The sequence below is a fragment of the Idiotropiscis lumnitzeri genome, chromosome 10, assembly GCF_059441095.1.
Source record: "Idiotropiscis lumnitzeri isolate Australia: NSW breed Sydney's pygmy pipehorse chromosome 10, RoL_Ilum_1.0, whole genome shotgun sequence".
Taxonomy (NCBI): Eukaryota; Metazoa; Chordata; class Actinopteri; order Syngnathiformes; family Syngnathidae; genus Idiotropiscis; species Idiotropiscis lumnitzeri.
Window position 1 is genome coordinate 6,738,842 of NC_142400.1, and position 15,294 is coordinate 6,754,135.

Genomic DNA, 15,294 nt, shown 5'->3' on the forward strand with positions numbered 1-15,294 from the left:
GGAATGCAACGCTATTTGGGCGACAATATAAATGGAGATACATTTGCCATTTTCGGACAGCATATTTATTTAGCTCATATTGTATCATTGTCACAATACGGTATTGTTTGTCTTTCTTTATACGGTATCAATACAACAGCATCGCTGTCAGATTGAAACTTTTCAAAGACAGGTCAGGCAGTTGAAATATCTGAAAATAGTGAGCTCGAATCATGAAAGGCTGTAATTTGCATGATGGGCCAAAAGGTGGCGATGCCCCTTTGTATGTTGAACAGTCCATATTGTTTTGGGCATAATCCAAAATATGACATTTATTTTTCTGGGGTCTCAAAAGCGATGATACGCAGCAACGCAGCGAGGATGTCATAGAATGACAGTTAGACAAGAACTTTCTCATCGTCTCATCACAGGGCTGTGATGTAACACTTTTGAAACATGGCAAGCATATAATCAGACAACATGATGTTACTTTGCATGACTTCATACTTAATGCATTTATACCTAGGTCACTGGTTCACATCCAGCAAAACAAAGATTGTACTGTTGTCTGCATGCAGAGATAGAAAGGGAGGGCAGCTGGGGTTTATACAACATCGCCATCTGCCGGTCAAAAAGAGTTTATGTCGTTTACGTACACTGAGTTGAAGAAACGCTAATAACGCCTTACGACAAAAACATTAATACATTGCCAGCCGATCGCAGCTAACTGCTATCATGGGACATTTTTCCATCCGTAGAGGCAATTATTAATCAGAATGAATAATTAAGAATACAGCATTGCATTTGAGTTTTTTTATTGCCACAATGTTAAGATAGTTGCATTTGTGGTGACGTTGTGGTCTCAAGTATTTCGTCTTCAGGCCACAGGAAGTGCATCCTTCAAGAAGTCTCAGTCTAGGAAAGCACTGATGTACAGACAAGGATTGGCTACAATAGAACATATGCGATTTACATGCAAATGAATGTTAATATTTCCCCAAAACGTTTGAACAAACGTGACACGTGCAGACAAATTAATAAGTGGTACACTGCTGACACCTAGTGGTTGAGAAGGAATAATGCAAATGCAGAAGCAATTGCGGAAGAGAGGAGTGCGGCACACTGAGGTGCGTATATATATTTATATATATTTAAGTACCTGATAAATCAATTGGCCTAATTAATCTTAGATAGACGCACTGAATATATTTTGAATATATTTTTTTTTTTTGGGGGGGGATATTTAATATGAATTAAAGGCGATTAAAATTTGAAATATTACGTTAAGATGTGTGGGGAAAATTGTTTGAAATGATATAAAGATTATTGTTAATAATTGTGGAACTATTTAAGATTCTGGACCGAATGAACCAATTGATTAAAGAGTACGTAATCAAAATATGTTTTTTGTGTACTGAAACTAAAACATCTCAAGTCTTGGTAACATTAATTGGCAAATTACAATGTGAAATAATGTATTCAATTGTAAGTAGCATAAATATGCATCAATGATACCTTTACAATTTCTTACCGATATTTCTAAACCAAAATAATACCAATCGCATGAAATACTTATTTAACAAATTATTACATTTGAATGATTATGTAATGCCTATTTCATCTAATAATCAATTAGGTACAAATATCGAATTGACTGCATTTATTTCAGTTTGTGTTGCAATTCCATAGCCATACAACTAGATGGCAGGTTGTGCATGTGGAATTCTTACCTGCATGCCCCCCTACCCTCCCTATGGTAGCCCCCTCCCCCCACCGCCTCCCTCTCAACTCCCTCCCTAAGGCAGCTCATACGTTTTCAATCTAATCATGTTTCTATTCAGCCGGGAGTTTATAGCACCTGCCGTTTTCCCACAATTCACTGCAGCAGCTCGCCGCCGCCTTGTCATGATGAACATATGGCACTTTATTAAAAATAAAAAACAAACAAAAGAAGATTATATGTCAAAAAAACAAACAAAAGTGATGAGCTTAAAAAGTTGGGCCTTTTGCTGCAGCTTTCTTCAGTAATCACATTTAGGGCTGCAGCAATGGAGCCTTTTTTAGAGCGTTTTACAGCGTTCTACCACTTATCGTTTCCTCAGTTAACTGTCTATTAGCTTGTCGACGTGGTGACTGACTCAGCGTCAGTTGTGGGCGATTGAAGCTCATGTATGAATGCATATGTTGGGGCAGTTAACCTCCCGCCCCTTCCTGCTGCTGAGTCAGCACTTTAACAAATGGCGGAAACCAGAGAGCCACCGCTGCCCGTCAAGGCGGTTGAATTTGAGGGCGTGACCAGCCCGTCATTCAATAGCTCACTAAACCTGGAGATGATAGCTCCAACAAGCCGCTAAACACGTCTGTCTTCATTCATTAGGCGGCTTTCATCACCATCAGGCCAACTGATTTAATGAGGCACACGCACGCACACACACTATTAAGACTATTAAACGGACACATCTGTTTTTCATTAGCACCTAAAGTCACCTCGACGCTGCCGTGTTAATGGAGCGAGCCGTGCCTGATGAACAATGCGCTAAACAACACGTTGAGGGAGGAAGGATGAAAGTCATACCTACTTTCACCTCCTCATGGTGGACTTACTCACGCTACGCTAGTCCAAACGGGCTTGAACTTTTTTGACACCGAAAGTTCAGTCTGTTTTGGTCATGTGGGTGATTATAGTGTGGACTCACGACTGGTTTTAAGTAGACCATCCTCCATCGCAGGTTCGCAGGCTATTTTATTTTTACGGGTAAGAACTCAATTTCAGTCTCACTCTCCTGTATCTTGTTTCACCGTAATACTGCTTTCAACCACTAGTCGGCGGTATTCATATTTATATATATTATATATCAGCGCAGCGTAGTTTTTGTTGAAAATGATCTACAAAAAGCGATGCGTTTAAATGTGTTTATATTACTCAAAAAGTGTGTTTTCCATTTGAGAAGTAGAAACGTCCACGGCAGTGAATGCTTTCAAAAACAAGACTTGTGATGCACTCAGTAATTTAATGTGATTCATCGTTGTTTGCAAGTTTTTCATGATAACCGCGACCAGGTACACTTAAAATAAACAATACATTTAAAAGTAAAAAAAAAAAATGCAAACATGTACATGTCCCATAATTAATGTGACCTGTCCAGTTATTCACAACGAGTGGAGTTCACAATAGAAATCAACTTAACCCTTACGAAAAAGTAGTTCCATGAAGTATACTTAATAAATTATACTCAAGTATAAGGATACGTTTGTAAAGAGTGCTCTGGATTATGTACTTGTAGTGTACTGAAAGTATACAAATTCAATACTTTTTTATGCTAAATTGGAACACACAAGTATACTACAAGTGCGCCCATTTATATACTACTAGTATACTTCTGGCCCACAGTTTAGTTTACTTAAAGTGTACTATAAGTGCACCCATTTAAATACTACTAGTACACTTTTGCTAGTATACTTCTGGTCCACAGTTTAGTTTACTTAAAGTATACTACAAGTGCACCAATTTATATACTACTAGTATACTTTTGCGAGTGTACTACAAGTGCATCCATTTATATACTACGAGTATACTTTTTCTAGTTTACTTCTGGTCCTCAGTTTAGTTTACTTAAAGTGTACTACAAGTGCATCCATTTATATACTACTAGTATACTTTCGCTAGTGTACTGTAAGACATAAGGTTGACCTAGCTATTTTGATGTAATTTGTTGTATCAATTAGCTTGCTTGGGCTATAGCCTGAGGTTCTCAGTGTGCAAAAGTGTTCAAACGCACTTCGAAAATGTCATCGTGAAAAACAACTACTCCTCCCATTCCGTATTAAAGTGAGACGTTTTTGTCTTCTTACTTGGTCCAGCACCCCCACTCGTGTTTATACCCCCTTGAGTTCAAGAGAATAAAACAAGGGCTTGAAATTGGATGTAACCAACTCGCTAGCTTGTTAGTTGTACTGCACTTAGCACCGTTGTTTGCGTATGCGTGGTAACCTATGTGTCACAAAAAAAATCAGGTGTCATCTGACTGGGTGCCCTGTATCAATCAAATGACGTATAAAGATAGACTGACGTTTATTTTTTAATGTCACGCGATCTACCCATACTACCTTTGCGATCGACTGGTAGTTTGCGATCGACGTAATGAGCACCCCTGCTGTATACTATAATAGTCATGTAAGGGGTATTTAAAGAGATATTATGACAAGCTGACTCAAACATAACTGATATCTGTTATATTTGTTGCAACGACCCAAATCTGCAGACTATCTCATCTCATAGTGCAGTTAGAGATGATGTCAACAGAAGCAGATCTTCCATACACAGCGTTTTAGTAACTGCTTTTCAACAGGTACATCACTCTAAAGCACTAAGGTGGGATACATGTAATAGATGTGCTAAGTGCCTGCATTTATTTACTTTATTTATGATTTACTGTCTGGCTCAATTTCTATGCTATATATATATTTTATTTATCCAATAAGCACCTTTGCTGTCTTAAAATTAAAAGCTACTTTATTTAAGATTTGATTATATGATTTGACACATGGAGAGTGGGGCTTAAATTGTTTTTGTTATCTTGTTACTGTAGAATACCAGTCATGATGATGGCATCAACATAGCTGGTCACAATTGTAACACATGGACCGAAGGAGAGGAAGGACTCAATGATTCCAGCAGTGAAGATGAAGACGGTGGATACACCTTGTTGGATAAGGACACTGAAGAGGTAAAATAGTTTGAACTTTGATCTATTTGACTGGCAGGACCTTTGTCTGGCTAGCTGTCTGAGTCCCTCTCTGTCCACTTTTAAAACTCGTTGGAAGACAACATTTTTATTCCTTAGCTTTCGACTCAACATGAGTCTGTCGCTCTTCTGCTGTTCTTCTGGTATCTATTGTTTGTCTTTTAATTTGTGTGCTAATTTCCCACTAAGTTATATTAAACCATATGGAAAGGGCTTTGTTACAGCTCCAGCTGTTGTGAAATACGCTGCACACTATAAGATGGTACTTTATTACAACACAATACTGAGTGATTAAGTGTCAGTATTAAGATAGGGGACTTTAATAAGGCAAAATGGTTTGCTTAAATACACAACGTATAATTCTGTTTGATGCCTAGAGTTAGTCCACAGTGACCTCAGTAATACACACAGATTTACGTGTGCTCGAATTACGGTGATGACTCCAGTGATTCATGAAAAATACCACCTTTCACAATCGAGACAAACACAACAACTAGAAATAATCCACAGAGTCCAATAAAAGTCTCATTCAAATTGCTTGCTCAGTGCTAAAACGTCACTGCTTGCATTTGTGTGTGCAAACAAGCATTGGGCATCATGTCACTCATGCAGTTCTCTCACTGGGCCGGTCTGCTGTGTGAGCTGGAAAATTGGGAATTCCCACGCCGCCTGAACTCACCACCACTGGGACCATGACAGGCGGTTAAGTGTGTACGTGCGTCTCTGTGTGCACACATTAGAAGATTTTACTTATGTTATCCTTAAATTAATCAAAATGCCGTCTTTATGCTACTAACATGAGGCAAAGTTTCTAAAAGTGGTGCTAACACGCATAGCCAGCTAAGCTAACTAGGCTAGGCACACTTGAATTATCTGTAAACTTATGTCATGCTGTTCTCAGTTTGTAAACCACAAAAATGGTAACCTTGGGCTGCTGACAAGAGACCGGGACACCATTTTATCAAGCCTTGCCATTTTAGCTAACTAGGCTAGCAAAACAGGATGAAATTTGTAGAGAATATGAACAAAGTCCAAACAAAACCTAAAATAGTATAACCAATAAAGACTATAAATTGAATCGAGATTTAACACATCTACCTCCCTGCTTGCGATATCTACAAATCTGCGTACCTACTTAACAACAACCAACCTATTATCCATCCACCTACAAAACGGGCGTCTGTCTGGGAGGGACCGTTATGTCGCTAGGAAAGAATGCTCATCTCTGCCTACACCGCGTGTAAAATTTGACAGAGTGGCTAGACCAGGAGCAGATGGACATAGTGTTTTGGTAACCTCACCTCGGAGAAAAAAAATGTTTAAATTCAAATGAAAGTGAACAAAAGCATTACATCAATATATTTGTCTTTGAAAAAACACAGTATTTAGAAAATAAAACATTAACAAGGTTTATTCATTTAATATTTTTCAAGTTCAGCGGGCCGGATTAAAACTTTTAACGGGCCGCACGTGGCGCCCGGGCCGTAGTTTGCCCTCACCTGTACTACATATATCTACTACATATTCTATCAACACTCCAACGCTATCGTTGCCACCTGCTTGCCTACCTATCTCGCTACCAACCAACTGACCGACTACTTCATATATACTAAAGTACTCTACGGCACATGGACTCCATTTACCACCACCCACCTGCTTACGTGCTTCCTCGTCTACATGCCCACTACCTAGCTCCCAACTGCAAACCTACCTACCATCTGACCTAAAACCCTACATTTTAGAAGTTGGCCCACTACTGAATCTTTGCAACGTAGTACTTTGATGCAAGTTAGCTCGCTAATAATCCATTTTAAGTTGAAGTTAGTAGTAGTGCACACATACTTGTGTAGTTACCTACTTACTTACATCGCTACTCTACTAGATAAGCCGATAGTTGAGTGTCATATACTTACGTAGGGATGACTTTTTACTGTAAATAACTTCCATTCAATATCGCTATCCAGTCATTTCTAGCATGTTCACCATAGCACCTGAAGGTCTTGTCTTTTACATGGTGTAATTAATATTATTAGCGCTTCCGAGTCCCAAAAGAGCAGTCATCCAGGCAGTGCTGAGTTTGTACAACGCTAATACCCAGGCTAATAGCGGCAGGCAAGTGGAGCTAACGCCAAGCTAATAGCGGCGGTGAGGGACAGGGCTGGTGCCACCGCAGGGACGTGCCCATCATCCTTGTTGGCCTTGGAGGAGTCCCCTCGCCTCCCAGCATGTAATTAGTAGCCAGTGACAACAATGCTAATAATTATCCAAGACAAGCTATTCCCCTTGTGCTATGTTCTATTAATGTTTTTTTGTTGTTGTTGTCATTGCTAATCAGGGTCATGAGCATGAAACGGTGACTGAGCCAAGATGATAGCTCGAGGTTTTTCCATGAAGTAAGAGCGAATAAACTAAAATGTAGCATGATTTTAGCTTTAGCGCATACGTTCTAATCGTTGGGCGCTAGTAGAAAACACTCACGTTAAGTCGGTAAAGAATTCTGCGGCTAATTATGGAACACCTTTGCGCTGTAGCATTGTGTTACTAATCAGCTAACTTATTGAATTAGCTGTGGGTATTTGACTGATGAATTTTCACGATGTAGCGTTTTGTTATGTTTGTTACTCTTAGTTATGAAAAAACTTGTAAGTTGGCTACATACAGTAGTCACACATAGCTATGTGCCGTAGTATTTTGTTATGAGTCAGCAAACCAATCAATAAATTTAGCATTTTCTTTTTCCCGTGTTACCACCAAGTGTTTGCAGAAAAAGTTTTATATTTGCATTTCTTTCCTCTTTCTAATATACCGTAAGATACCACAAGATGCCACTAAAGCCCTCGTTGATAGGAAAGCCATAAATTGTGTCAAGGAAGTCCGCTTAAATAATGCATTTGAACTATTCTAAGATCTATGAATGTTTGTCAGCTGCTCATTTTAGCCTGGGTTATTAACGGATGTTTTGGAGAGTCTTCACCGCATGTGCAATGTTCACACAAACTTGTGGACCAATTTTTCAAAAAGTCAAATAATTTTTGAGGCATCAATTTTTAAGAGTAGTGTAAGATGCGTTTGAAATCTTATTACAAAGTGTTTTGGGATCACAATCAGTGGTCTATTGCATGCAATTCTAAAATAAATTTGGGGGGAGTTGGGTTGTCAATTACTAGTGTTAATATAGGGCTTAGTCACTACCCCCTGACAATAGTTTACTGTATGCATCTTTTTTTTTTTTTTTTTTGTGTGCCTGGCTGCCGACCAGCATGGATCGATCGTGTACGTGTCAGCTAGCTAGATATTAGCGCTGACAGAACGCGTTTCTAATTGCTAATTGTGTGTCTCATTAGTGTTGGGGGTGACAGGTGTTGCGAGCGTGTCGTGCCTCTGTTGCGCCGCTTTTCCCGTGAGTTTCCTCCGTTCCCTCGGCGGCTGATGCTACCGAAGCTCAAGCTTAATGGCTCCCCCGGGAGGGGCCACTGGGGGGCCCCCGGGTGCCTCGCTTTTTGGATACTGTGTTACTGCAACAGGCTTGGGATAACTCCCCTGACTCGACGCACTGGTAAGATGGATCTGTTTGCACTTTGTTTGTTTGTGTGTCTCCCGTTCATTGTCGGTCTTGAATGTGTGTGTGTGTTTGTGTTGATTTTTGGACAAACAAATACTGCCGCTAGAAAACATGATTTTCATTTCCATGCAGCCATCTAAATTAACAATGAATAACGTCACATGTAAGGCAAAGTAGCAAGACCAAGCATGACCATTGGGGGGGGGGTGCTAGAGCCTACCCCACCTATCTTCGGGCAGTGGGCGGGGTACACCCTGGACTAGTTGCCAGCCAATCGCAGGGCACACAAAGACAAACAATCATGCGCACTCACAATCACACCTAGGAACAAATTCTGTCCAATCAACCTACCATGCTTGTTTTTGGAATGAGGGAGGAAACACGAGTACCCCGATAGGCACTGTTGGTGTAGTGGTACAGTCGCCTGACTTGTGTGCGGGCAGCCAAGGTACGGTTCCCACTCAGTGACGGTGTCTATGTCTGTCCTGTGACTGGCTGGCGACCAGTTCAGGGTGCTCCAGCACCTTCCCGCGACCCTGTACAGGATAAGCGGTGTGGATAATGACATGACATGACCCGAGTACCCGAAGAAAACCCACATAGGCACGGGGAGAACACGCAAACCCCACACATGAAGGCCGTAGCCGGAATCGAACTCTCAACCTCTGCACACACTAACCAGTCATCCATACCCTTGCATGAAAATCGTCAAATTGAAAATGAGGGAACAAAAGGGATTCCATTGTATATTTTCTATTTTTAACCAGCCAGAGCACTTTTTTTTCTGACAGGAACTCAAACAGTGTTCCATTGCACTCGCCTTTATATTTAAAGAGCACCCTCGAGACGAGTAAATTTAAAAAAAAAAAAAAAAAAAAAAAGGGACTTCATGAAGCTTCATTTTCCCATCACGACTTCTCTGCTAGTGTCAATCAAAATTGAGAATTATTATCTTTGGAAATATATACTGTACATCTCAGATAAATTCTCTCTCACTCTCTCTCGAGCACATGCACACGAAATCATCATCATCTTCATCGTGGTCTAATTGGATTACACTAGTAAGTGTGTGTTCTGTGTGTGTGTTCCGGTAATTGAGTCGGCCTTGTTGGTCAGTGGGGAATTGAAGTGTTAAATCCAATTCCGGATTGGTAGCTCTCGTTTAGAGTGTGTGTAGCGTGAGTAGCGACCATATGTCACTTGTTCTGCCAATGTGAATATGGATGAGACACCCGAAGTGGAGGTAGCGGCGTACGCGCGGCGGCTATCACTTGACGCTCATTTGTCTGCATTGAGCAAACGGTGTGGCCAACTCAAAGTGAGAGTTGAGTCCTGATGAAGATGAAAGTGGTTCCGTAGGGGTTGGACTCTTTATTCCTGCTTGTTTTTTAACCCCAGCACCATATGTCCTGATGCTAAATGCCACTTGGATACACTACTTGGCTAGTTAGGAGACGAGTGTTGTGCTGGCCTTTATGCTAGCACACACAGAGCTCACAAAAAAAAAAAAAAATACAACCTCAGATAAATAACAGATAAAAAGCACCGGTATCGGGTGTCTAACCCAAACCTGACTACTGTCTCATCTTAACTTTAAACAGTACCCTAGAAATTGTGTAACTCAGGGACGGGGAGTTAATTTTGCAAAGGGGCCACAGGAGAAACTGGAACGCTTGCCGAGGGCTAAGCTAATGTTTGCCTATATTATGTTTGATGTATTTAAAAAAAAGCTTTTTGTCTTGTATCAATAAATCACGATCTATGAGATATATTGTATGTGTCGTTGCGATAAGGAAATACAAATTTCGAGCAAAATTACAGTGTAATGCGGCGCCGGCAACGCTGACCACGCCTTTGATCTGCAATATAGCAAGCTAGCTCCCTGAATTTTGAGATGATTCGGTTGCTTTTACCCAAAGTTGGGTTAATTATTTTCACCCAGTAGATTCCGTGAAGATTGGATTTTCGACTGGTTTGACAGGCTAGTTGCCATTTTGGTCAGTTTTTTTTTTGGTGTGTGTTCAGAAATTGTCAGTGAGTTTAATGTAACCTTCTTTTGTGAAAATGTTGGGATATGTCTTGGAGGGCATCTGTTGTAAAAACTGTGCCAAACATTATATGACTGACTCACATTGTTGACCCCTGACCTGAATATTTATTCTTCTTCTATTAGTGTTACCTCTTACCACAGCTGTACTGATAACCTTTTAACCCATTTATTGGTAGCTTTAATTCATCAGTATGGTTAGTTTTGACCCCTTGTTGGCTCAAAAGCTTGACCCAAGATGATGGGTCAAATCCCCAATGCAATGCAATGGGTATAAATAACCCAGTATTGGCTCGGTCCCTTTTGGGCACAGCACTGGGTTAGTTATTTCAGCCTGTTTGGGTTACTTTTAACCCAGCAGTTTTAAGAGTGTACAGTATCAAGTACACCCCTTACCTAATTTTGTCCTTTTAATGGATTCTTGTGCATCTTCCTACACTTGATGACATGAAGTGTAACCGTCATAATCGTAATCATCATTATCATCATCATCATCTTTGCGTCTCATCTGGCAAACTTTGTCGCCAGTGACTTTACTTCAAGACACCACACAGATAAATCTCTGCGTGTCGCTAATGAAGTGCGCTTAACAATAAAACATGCGATCGATGACAAGTCGCTGACAAACGCCACCAAGAAGAAGTTCCGCAGGCCATCCAATCAATCACGGCACGCCAGAGCCCAGATCAATCAAAGCGTGAAGGAGGGGGAGAAGGAAGCGTCTATTGTCATTTTTATTGAAAAAAATCACTCATCTTCTTTCTCTTCCTCACCCACTGCCGCACTGGAGGGTGTTTGAGAAGAGGAAGAGGAGAAAGGGGAGGCGGAGGAAGAGTGATCACCACTGAGGGAGTGCAGGGTTCCGTTTTTAATGTTCACTTACCCCCCTTTGACATCCAGACCAACTGTCTGATGGTGCACCCGAACACCACCCAAGACAATCCAAAAGTCATCAAAATGTAATGCTAATTTTAAAAAGTTAATTGCAATTTAAGATTGCCATTGACATTCAAAAGTAAATTAAAATAAAACTAACTGGACCAGATAAGACTGACCGTGTTTTTCTACTACTAATTTTATGAAATTAAAAACAAGTTAATACAAATTCAGACTGTGATCTTATTATACACAACTAATTCTAATTTGAGTAAAATAAACCTGATCATATTATGCACTAATAATAATTTAATTTAAATTAAGGAACTATGGACCATATTCGACATTTACTCAATCCAAAATAAAAAAAGCACTAATTCTAATTTGATTTAAGTAAAAGAAATACGGACCATATGATAAACTACTAATTCTAATTTAATTCAAATTAAACAAATACAGACCATTGTACGCTACTAATCCTAATTTGATTTAAATAAAAATATTTACAGAATTAGAGAAATAATTACATTTGTTAAATACATTGTAGCCATTTAATGTAATTAAATATAATTACTTGTCTATATGTCAAATTTCGATTTAAAATTAATTAAAAAAAATAGTGCATTATGATTTTTTTTTATTTTAATCACATTTAATTTATACCCAAAAATGTACATAGAAATTATTTTTGACCATATTGTAAACTACTTGAATTTTATTAAATTAATTTATTATTATTATTATGATTATTTTATTAGAAAATTACAGCACTTACCCCCACTACTTTACATATCACACTTTTAGTTTCTTGTTCCCCGCATATTCAAACCACGGACACGTGCAGCCTTTAGGTGGCGCACTTCTCTCACCGTTCGGCTGCGCGACCTCAAGGAGGAGGCGAGAAGACAAACTCGGCCGTAATGAAGTTAAAATAAATAAATAAATTTTAAAAAGTGCCAAAATAGTTTTCTTCTCTCTCTCTCTTTTTTGTTTTCGTTATCGTGAAAAATAAAATGCAACATCTGTTGTAAATACATTTGGATACATTAGTGTGTCCTCTGAGGGCCGTGTGCAAATCACAGGCACATAGTCAACTCATTCCCGTGCGTGTGCGCGTGTGTGTCAAGACAGGTTGAAGGCAAATAAAAGTGAGGACTTCTTCAAGGCACATGTTGCGGTTAATATCAAACAGTCGACACGCGGATTACTATCTGTAACTACACTTTATTGTTAATATGCAAGTAGATTAATTTAGTGGTCGATTTTATCTCAAATTCTCAAATTTGAATTGTTTTAGTTGGCTATATAAACAGGTATATTTGAGGTTAATCAGAGGCAACATTTATATGATGGCTGACGCTGACTCCCATTACACATCTGTATATATGTTCAATTCCAATTTTCTTCCAAATAATCTGACCATATTTGGACATACAAGTTATCTGTCGCAGCAACAATATTTATTTATTTTGACTATATGAAGTACTGCTTATTACTGTATATCAATGTAATGTTGGTATGTCTCATTTGATTTGGACACAAAAAGTCACCAAACTCAAATCTACACTCCAAATTCCTCATGCTTTCTAATTTCAGCCGTGACCTCGTTTTCCTATCATTTTCTTCATCCTCCTCCACCTCATCCCGGCCCTGGTGGAGACGCTCACAATTAAGGACCACGCTCGGGGGGGCTTTACGGTCGCAAGAGCAGATGTTTTTTGTCATTTTTACCTTCATAAACTGTGTGAAATGACAGCGCCAACCCCCTTTCTCCAGCTCTTCAGTGTGCACGATATAGCACGTATCACAAACATGCGTCTATGTGACACCTTTAGCACTGCGCTTTGTGATTTCGCACCAAATTAATCGCTTTTGTCAAAATGGAAAATAAGCATCCTGTTTTTTTTTGTGGCATTCTTCCAGTGAGGTGCCAAGCGAAGTGCAATGAAACCCGTTTATCGCGTGCGATGCACGTTTTTCCCTCTCCAAACTTTTAACACATAAAATGTATTAAAACACACTTAAACTTCTTGAAACCCATCAAAACACACTTTTAAAATATTTTTTTTGTCCCTGTTCTCACTTTCTGGCTGTCAAGAAATGGGAGACTTTTGTGAAAGGACACACAAGAAAAACATTTATAAGAGGCCAAGTGTGCTTGCTTAAAGCTGTTTATTATTTTTACCGCTAGTTAAAGTTTACTGTAAAACTGACACATAACAGAAAAAAATACTATAAATTAAATTTTTTGGTACCATTAATCTGCGCAACTTGGATTTATCTTTGACGTTTTAGAAAAAATTCCACCTGTTGCCGAACCTAACCCTTAATTCATAAATATTACTAAATAAATTACCACATAACATATTTTATTGTCATTGTATTATTATAGTTGTGAAAACCTGATGTGTTATAGAAAAAAACAAGGCCAAATTCAGAATCAGACCAAACTAATCTAGAAAAGTTGACTTGCATTTCTGATTTAAAAAAAAAAAAAAAAAAAAAAAGTGTGATCGACCATAATCCAAAGTTGTGTGCAACTTTTGAGAAACATTTTTCCAGAAAATCTTTCATCTCGTATGACCACAGGTTTGACTTGCACTTTATTTAGAAAGTCGAGCAGGCTCTACAAAATAAAACACAAACTAACAGAACCGCACCCACGTTGCCCTCCTTCACCATCCAAAGATGGATTTCTTTTTTTCTTTCCGTGGCATCCCTGTGCCTGCTCCCTTCCTAATTATTCCAATTATCACGGCACACGGTGAAAAAAAAAAAAATCCTGATTAATAACCGGCAGGATATTGTTGTGGCAATTTGCCATATGGCGCCGGGACTTGCACGCCGTCATTAGAGGCGACTAATGTTTGTCGCAGGCGTGCATCCGTGACGAGCACGGCTCCCGCTCACCTTGCAACCCCCCCCCCCCCAATGGGAGGAGCGCATCGTCTGGGAGGCGGGGTGGGATTAGTAAGAGGGGACCGGACGAGATGCTTAGTATTCCTCATGGTTTACCGCCTAAGTGAACGGATCGTTCGGTCCAAGCGGCAAGGAGCTAGCACCTGACCAGTGCGTCGTTATTTTGTTTTAATGTACCAAGTGGTGGGAAATGTACGTACGTATGTTATATGCAAATGAGTGACAAAATTATCTTTTTAATGTTGGGTAGCTGGTCAAGTCCACATGAGGCTGTTGTTACTTTTTGTGAATTAACCATGTAGACGAGACAACACTAGAAAAATGAAGATTTAGTTTTGAGCAGATGGCAAATAAGTTTTTCACTCGCAAGCAGTCTCGTGATGCGAGATTGACACCACGCTATCATGACTTTGAGTAAATGAACAAATCGTGGTTTGTCTTTTCACTGTATTTATTGAAAAATCTAGTAAAAAGTCCACATCAGACTTTGTGTTGATCAATCAAGTGTTCACAACATTGGAAAATTCCCAAAAATGAAAGCTATGTTTTGAAAAAATGATCTGCAAATAAAAGTTTTAGTAGTCTAGTTTTGACGATACAAATTGTGACAGCCTAGAAAAAAAAAAAACAAAGACAAAAAAATTATCAGTTGATTTAAAAAAAAAAAAAAAAAAAAAAAAGTTGCACTCGAGTCTCTTTACTTTTAACATTAGATTGCTGTTATTTTAATGAACAAATTACCGGCAACCTTCGAAAATGAATGTTGTGTTGACCATAAAAGCAAAAGTCTAGGACATTTTATTATGGACCATCTTAAATTTGGACTAGAGGTGACATGAGTGCATCTTCCCTACCATCTTGTCTCGCACTATAGTAAAAAAAAAAAAAAAGTGCATCTTTCCTACCATCCCATCTCGGACTATAATAAATAAATAAATAAATACATAAATAAATCAATAAAAATCCTGTCTGCTCTCCTCCCAGTGAAAACGACTCACATCTCGTCTTGCTGCTCCTGCTCAGAATGATTCCCACTCCCATTTTGGAGGTCGTTTTATCCTAATTCACTGACTAAATGTAAAGTTGACTCCTATTCCTGAAAAAAAATGTCAGCTTCTAGTGTGGACCACCTTAATTTTTTTAAGCAGGTGATTTAACAAGCATAA

General features: G+C 39.1%; 1 long non-coding RNA gene across 1 annotated transcript in view; it reads left to right on the forward strand.

The window, feature by feature from the left end:
* Positions 1–2,267: 2,267 nt before the first annotated feature.
* Positions 2,268–15,294, forward strand: part of LOC148328860 (uncharacterized) — a 58,417-nt gene continuing 45,390 nt past the window's right edge. The window contains exons 1-2 of the long non-coding RNA XR_015845578.1: positions 2,268–2,734; positions 4,569–4,706. This is a non-coding gene — a long non-coding RNA (uncharacterized LOC148328860). The remainder of the gene's footprint in view (positions 2,735–4,568; positions 4,707–15,294) is intronic.